Below are 6,000 nucleotides of genomic sequence, written 5' to 3'. Positions count from 1 at the left end.
TCCTCCAGCCCAGTGAGTCCAGAGACATATAAGGGGTCAGCTTGACAGTGCTGATTGACCCGGTCTGCTCAGACTTGCTCTGTTAATGTACGTGTGGGTGGGTGGGTGTTCATCCGGTTCTGGGGTGGGAGTAACCCAGCCCTAGGGACCCTAGGTCCTGCAGGATAGCTCCATTGGGAGGGGACTTGCAGAAGGGAGAAGTAGAGCTCCATATGAAAACACAAGTGACACAAGCAGTACATTGACAGGATTACAGAACCCCCTTCCCCAGAGGAGTAACCCGAATAAATGAGCATACCCCAAAGTAATGGGCACATCTGGTAACATTCTCCATATTTCTACAGTGCAGTGCTGAATTTGTGACATCACGATTGCTTCTACAGCAACAGACTCTGAATTTCATGATGACTTCACTGCAGAATTAAGCAGAAAGAGGAGCGAGGCTGAAAAGCAGAAAGAGTTTATAATACTTAAAAGGGGTGATGCTGCAGTCCTTGGGCACCCAAAACTCCCAGTGACTTTCAAGGATGGAGCCTAGATCATTTAAAACGGTAGAAACTGGGGATTTAGCAAGTTTCAGGCAAAGGACTGTAAAAGGATTGCTTGCTTGTGTAGAAAATGTTCTCGCTTTCACATTTGCCCTGGTATGAAAGTTCCTCTGAGTCAAGACATTTTATTAAAACTAAAGAAAGATCTGCATGGGCAAATTTTGTCTTGCATTGCTTTAAAATATTTTGTGTATTGTGACACTTCAGATGTAATTGGTAGTATGATTAAGTTGCTCATCTAGCCCACTGTTCAGATAGGAAGATGAAATGCTTCATTAAAAGTTATTGTATACAGTAGTTAAATCTGGCACAAATTAGACCAGCACTTATGTAACTGACTGCTGTTCTATTGGGGGGGGGGGGGGGGGGAATGAAGTATATGTAGACAAAGGACAGACTTTGCCAGGAATGAATGACATATGAGATTCAGGACATTCCTGTGTGTAAAACTGGGAGTATTCCTTGCTGTCATAGATTTGTAAAAAAATCTTCTTATGATCACACTGTTAAATTCAGTTCCATGTTATGTTCATTTCCTATCTTTGCTGCTATTAATCAGATGATTGGTTTCAGTTAAAAGTTAATCAGGCTTCATACTGGAAATATGCATTGAAAGAATGTGCTACAAAAGAGGGAATACTCCGATTCCAAATGTTTTCAAGACACAGCTATTTAACAGTTTTAGCAGTGTTCAGAAGGTTCAAGGTCCTTAAGCAAACAAAACAAACTCACAAAGCCCTCTATTTTTGTTTCTTGGCACTTAACTTTCTGAGAACTCTGGCTTTTTTTAGTATTGTTGGGAGTTAATGGGTGTCAAAAGCTCCAGACAGACAAATCCTTCTCAGAATTTGGTGATCTGAAATGTGCTCCTGCTGTTAAAAGAATTGTCAAAATTCTGGCACCTTTAGCTTGTATTCACTGAATGCCTCAATTGCCAGACTAACAAGGGCACTCAGCACACAGATACTGAACATCTCATTTCTGTTTTTTGTTAGTTTCCAAGACATGTAGCCGGATAATTGACTCCAGCTCTTACATGATGGTTTAGCCAGTTGGAGGCATTACATTATTCAAGGATCTCCCTGCAACATGGAGCCAGTCTATAGGAAACCAAATAAGTATCATTTTTTTACTCTATTTGCGCAATTTGGCAATGACTAGGGTCTTTTAATATTGTCCCAAAGGATATAAAATATTAGAAGACAATAGTAGCAACTTTCCAAGCTATGCTCTCTAGAAAAAGGTCAATGTTTGCTTCACTCCCTGTAGACTAGTTCAACATTTCAGAGGTGTTTAATAGTTTGATGCTTCCTGTGGCATTATATTGTAATAGGACCACATAAAAATAGAGGATAGAGCCTATCAATAAAAATATAACTGAGTTTTCAGTGTTGAGTACTCCTGTTTAGCCTGGTGATTGGCAGCATTCAGAACATGTAGTTGCAGAATTTTGATAATTCCCTTTGCAGGGTGATTAACATTTTGTTTTTGCGTTTTTTAATTAAAACAATGAAAAGCATGTACAAGTGGGAGGGGAGTTTTAAAACACAGAAGCTAATATTCTGTGTTTACTTCCAGTTTGTGGGGATGTTAACATTGTCTGGTAATAAGTTTTAAAGGACAGTCCACTGAAGCCAGTCAGGAGCTCCATCCTTTAAAGTGTAACAGTTCTATTTTAGGGAGTGGTAGTCTCCAGTGAATTCTATTTCCTTCCTTCCTTGCTTTTACTGCCAAACTAATGTTATAACTTTTAGTGTGTAACATTACTCCTACGGGTCAACATCGCACAATCTAATGTAGTGCCCATCTTTAAAAAAGGGAAGAAGGAGGATCCGGGGAACTATAGGCCAGTCAGCCTCACCTCAGTCCCCGGAAAAATCATGGAGCAGGTCCTCAAGGAATCAATTTTGAAGCGCTTAGAGGAGAAGAAAGTGATCAGGAACAGTCAGCATGGATTCACCATGGCAAGTCATGCTGACTAACCTAATTGCCTTCTATGATGAGATAACTGGCTCTGTGGATGAGGGGAAAGCAGTGGACGTGTTATTCCTTGACTTTAGCAACACTTTTGATACGATCTCCCACAGTATTCTTGCCAGCAAGTTAAAGAAGTATGGGCTGGATGAATGGACTGTAAGGTGGATAGAAAGCTGGCTAGATCATCGGGCTCTACGGGTAGTAATCAATGGCTCCATGTCTAGTTGGCAGCCGGTATCAAGCAGAGTGCCCCAAGGGTCGGTTCCGGGGCTGGTTTTGTTCAATATCTTCATTAATGATCTGGAGGATGGACCCTCAGCAAGTTTGGGAGGAGTGGTAGATATGCTGGAGTAGGGATAGGATACAGAGGGACCTAGACAAATTAGAGGATGGGGCCAAAAGAAATCTGATGAGATTCAACAAGGACAAGTGCAGAGTCTGCACTTAGGATGGAAGAATCCCATGCACTGCTACAGACTAAGGACCGAGTAGCTAGGCAGCAGTTCTGCAGAAAAGGATTTAGGGGTTACAGTCAACGAGAAGCTAGATATGAATCAACAGTGTGCCCTTGTTGCTAAGAAGGCTAACGGCATTTTGGGCTGTGTAAGTACAAGCATTGCCAGCAGATCGAGGGAAGTGATCATTCCCCTCTATTCGCATTGGTGAGGCCTCATCTGGAATATTGTGTCCAGTTTTGGGCCCCACACTACAAGAAAGATGTGGAAAAATTGGAAAGAGTCCAGCGGAGGGAAACAAAAATGATTAGGGGGCTGGAGCACATGACTTATGAGGAGAGGCTGAGGGAACTGGGATTATTTAGTCTGCAGAAGAGAAGAATGGGGGGGGGGGAGATGATAGCTGCTTTCAATTACCTGAAAGGGGGTTCCAAAGAGGATGGTTCTAGACTGTTCTCAGTGGTAGCAGGTGACAGAACAAGGAGTAATGGTCTCAAGTTGCAGTGGGGGAGGTTTAGGTTGGATATTAGGAAAAACTTTTTCACTAGGAGGGTGGTGAAGCACTGGAATGAATTACCTAGGGAGATGGTGGAATATCCATCCTTAGAGGTTTTTAAGGCCTGGCTTGACAAAGCCCTGGCTGGGATGATTTAATTGGTGTTGGTCCTGCTCTGAGCAGGGGATGGACTAGATGAACTCCTGAAGTCTCTTCCAACCCTAATATTCTCTGATTCTCTGATATGCACTACCCTCGTGTCGGGCGCATTGTTTCTCAGAGGGCTACAACTTCCCAAATGACAAAAAAAACCCTGATCATCATCCTACTGTTGCCTCATCAAAACGTTCTTTAGACATGAGAATGTGAACTGTGCTAGCAACCAGGAGACCATTCGTTTTAGATTCACTTCTAATGACTGTTAATAATTCTGTACCCTTCACTGCCCTTATTATTAAGCAAGGTCTCATATTTCATTGTAGGATTACACAAATTCGGACTAGAATCTAGTTCTCTAATGTGGCACATCTAAATCTCATCCAAGTTGCCACACTACCTCTCAGAAAGAACCTGTTTTTGTTTTTAAAATGGGGCTAGTCAAGTGCCTTGTAAAAAACTAGCATATCTACCAAACTTGTGATCTTATAAAAAATGATCTCAAGTTCATCTGACAAGATCTAGTTGCCATAAAACCATATTGAATGGCTTTAGTTATGCTACTATCATTTAATTCCTTACGCAACCATTCCATAATTTTGCCCAGGATAGGTGTTATGCTAATTAGCCTATAGTCATCTCTTCTTCCAAAGCACCTTCAGTGCTCCTGCAGAAGGATTTGACTAGAACTTTGTTATGCTTAGCTAACACAGGTTGCTGATCTCTTGACATCAATAGTACAGGCCCTTCCCTTACTACCAAAGTTAAACCAATCAAAGGCTATTTTTGATGTGCAAGCACAGTGCTAGTAAAAAGAAAATGTGACTAATGTTTTGGTGTTTAAAGGTATTTGCTGTATGAAGGTTTGTCTGACTTGAAAATGATGATGCACCTCTAAAATATGATCTTGCTATTGTAATTGCCAAAATTAACAAAACTGCACATTAGCACTATTGTAGATCACTTCATGTCCTCTACTGTTAACCCTACCCACTTGTGAAATCTCATGTTTTAATTGTTTTCTATGCTTCAAAAATCATAGCTATTTTATACATGAAAAATGAATAAAAAGACTTCATTCAAGTAAAGACATTCATAAATTATCCTAAACATTGATAATACACTGAGTTATTCTAATTATCCAATTATGTTCTAGTTTAACAAAATCCTATAATCTGTAATTATAAGCACAAATAGGCAGACCTGATCATTATTTTCAGAAAAGATCTATCTGAAGTGAACTTAATATGAGGAAAAGTAGAAAGTAAAATGAGTGTTGCATGTATAATGTTAGGATTATTCTACAATCAATTAATTAATCTCCAATTATTGTTTTGCCAGTATCATGCATCAGCAGCCATGCCATGCTTGTATAAATTGTATTAAAACATTTAGACTTTTAGTTGGTGAGTGTAAGCTTTCTTAATGGAGCTCTGTCTTGGACTTTGGCCAGTTCCTGAACATTCTCTGTAATTTGTTTTTTTAGCAGTTAGACTGGAATTCCTCGTTTTCTAAAGGACTGACTAATCTCAAATTTAAGAAGCGTTGAATACTCTTTGGAATTCTTCCTTTGTATTGTATTCACTGCCTGAATTAATTTGGCTGGCTATAGAATTATTCTAATTCTAATGCCAAAAATCCCCCAGACTGTTTGCTAAATTGAAGGCAGCTTCTTTCATCTGTATGGGTGTGTATATACACACTGAAATATCAAAAAGCTGTTGGATAATCAGTTTGTGAGATGGACATTTTGAATTATAAAATGTATAACACTTACACTGAAGACGCAAAATAAAATCTTCCTAAAATAGACTATCATAAAACAACTTAACCCATTTGGTTATGAGGTAAGAAACATGATGGTAAGAAACAACATGGAGGCTATTTGAATATGGCCTTCTGGGTGGTGGGTGGGGCGCTTGAACTGCTTTTGGAAGGATAAAATATCCTTTAAAAGGTATTATCTTTTCCCTCTCTAATTCCATCTGAAATGTAATTCCCTCCTTTCCCCCCCTATTTTCCTTTTCAATATTATATATTAAATAAAAAATTATCAGGATCAAAAGATTACAAATAAAATGCCACAGCCTGAGGCCTCTATGTATTTTTAATACAGTCAAAATGTGGCTCCTTATAACAAGAGACTGAGACTGTTGCTTGAGAACGAGACTCTAGAATTCCTGCCCAGGCCCTAAATCTCAGCAATCCACCGGCAGTTCGCAGCCAACACTCAACTGTAAAGAGAATTTCTTCTTGTCAGGCCAGTTTGATCAAAGCTCTTTCTCCCATTGGTTAATGTATAGCGGGGTCAGCAACCCCCGGCCCGCGCGCCGATTCTGAGCGGCAGCTGCCGCCTACTGAGAGGAGG

This window comes from Emys orbicularis, chromosome 3 (assembly GCF_028017835.1).
Source record: "Emys orbicularis isolate rEmyOrb1 chromosome 3, rEmyOrb1.hap1, whole genome shotgun sequence".
Classification (NCBI taxonomy): Eukaryota; Metazoa; Chordata; order Testudines; family Emydidae; genus Emys; species Emys orbicularis.
Note: the sequence above shows the minus strand (reverse complement) of the source record.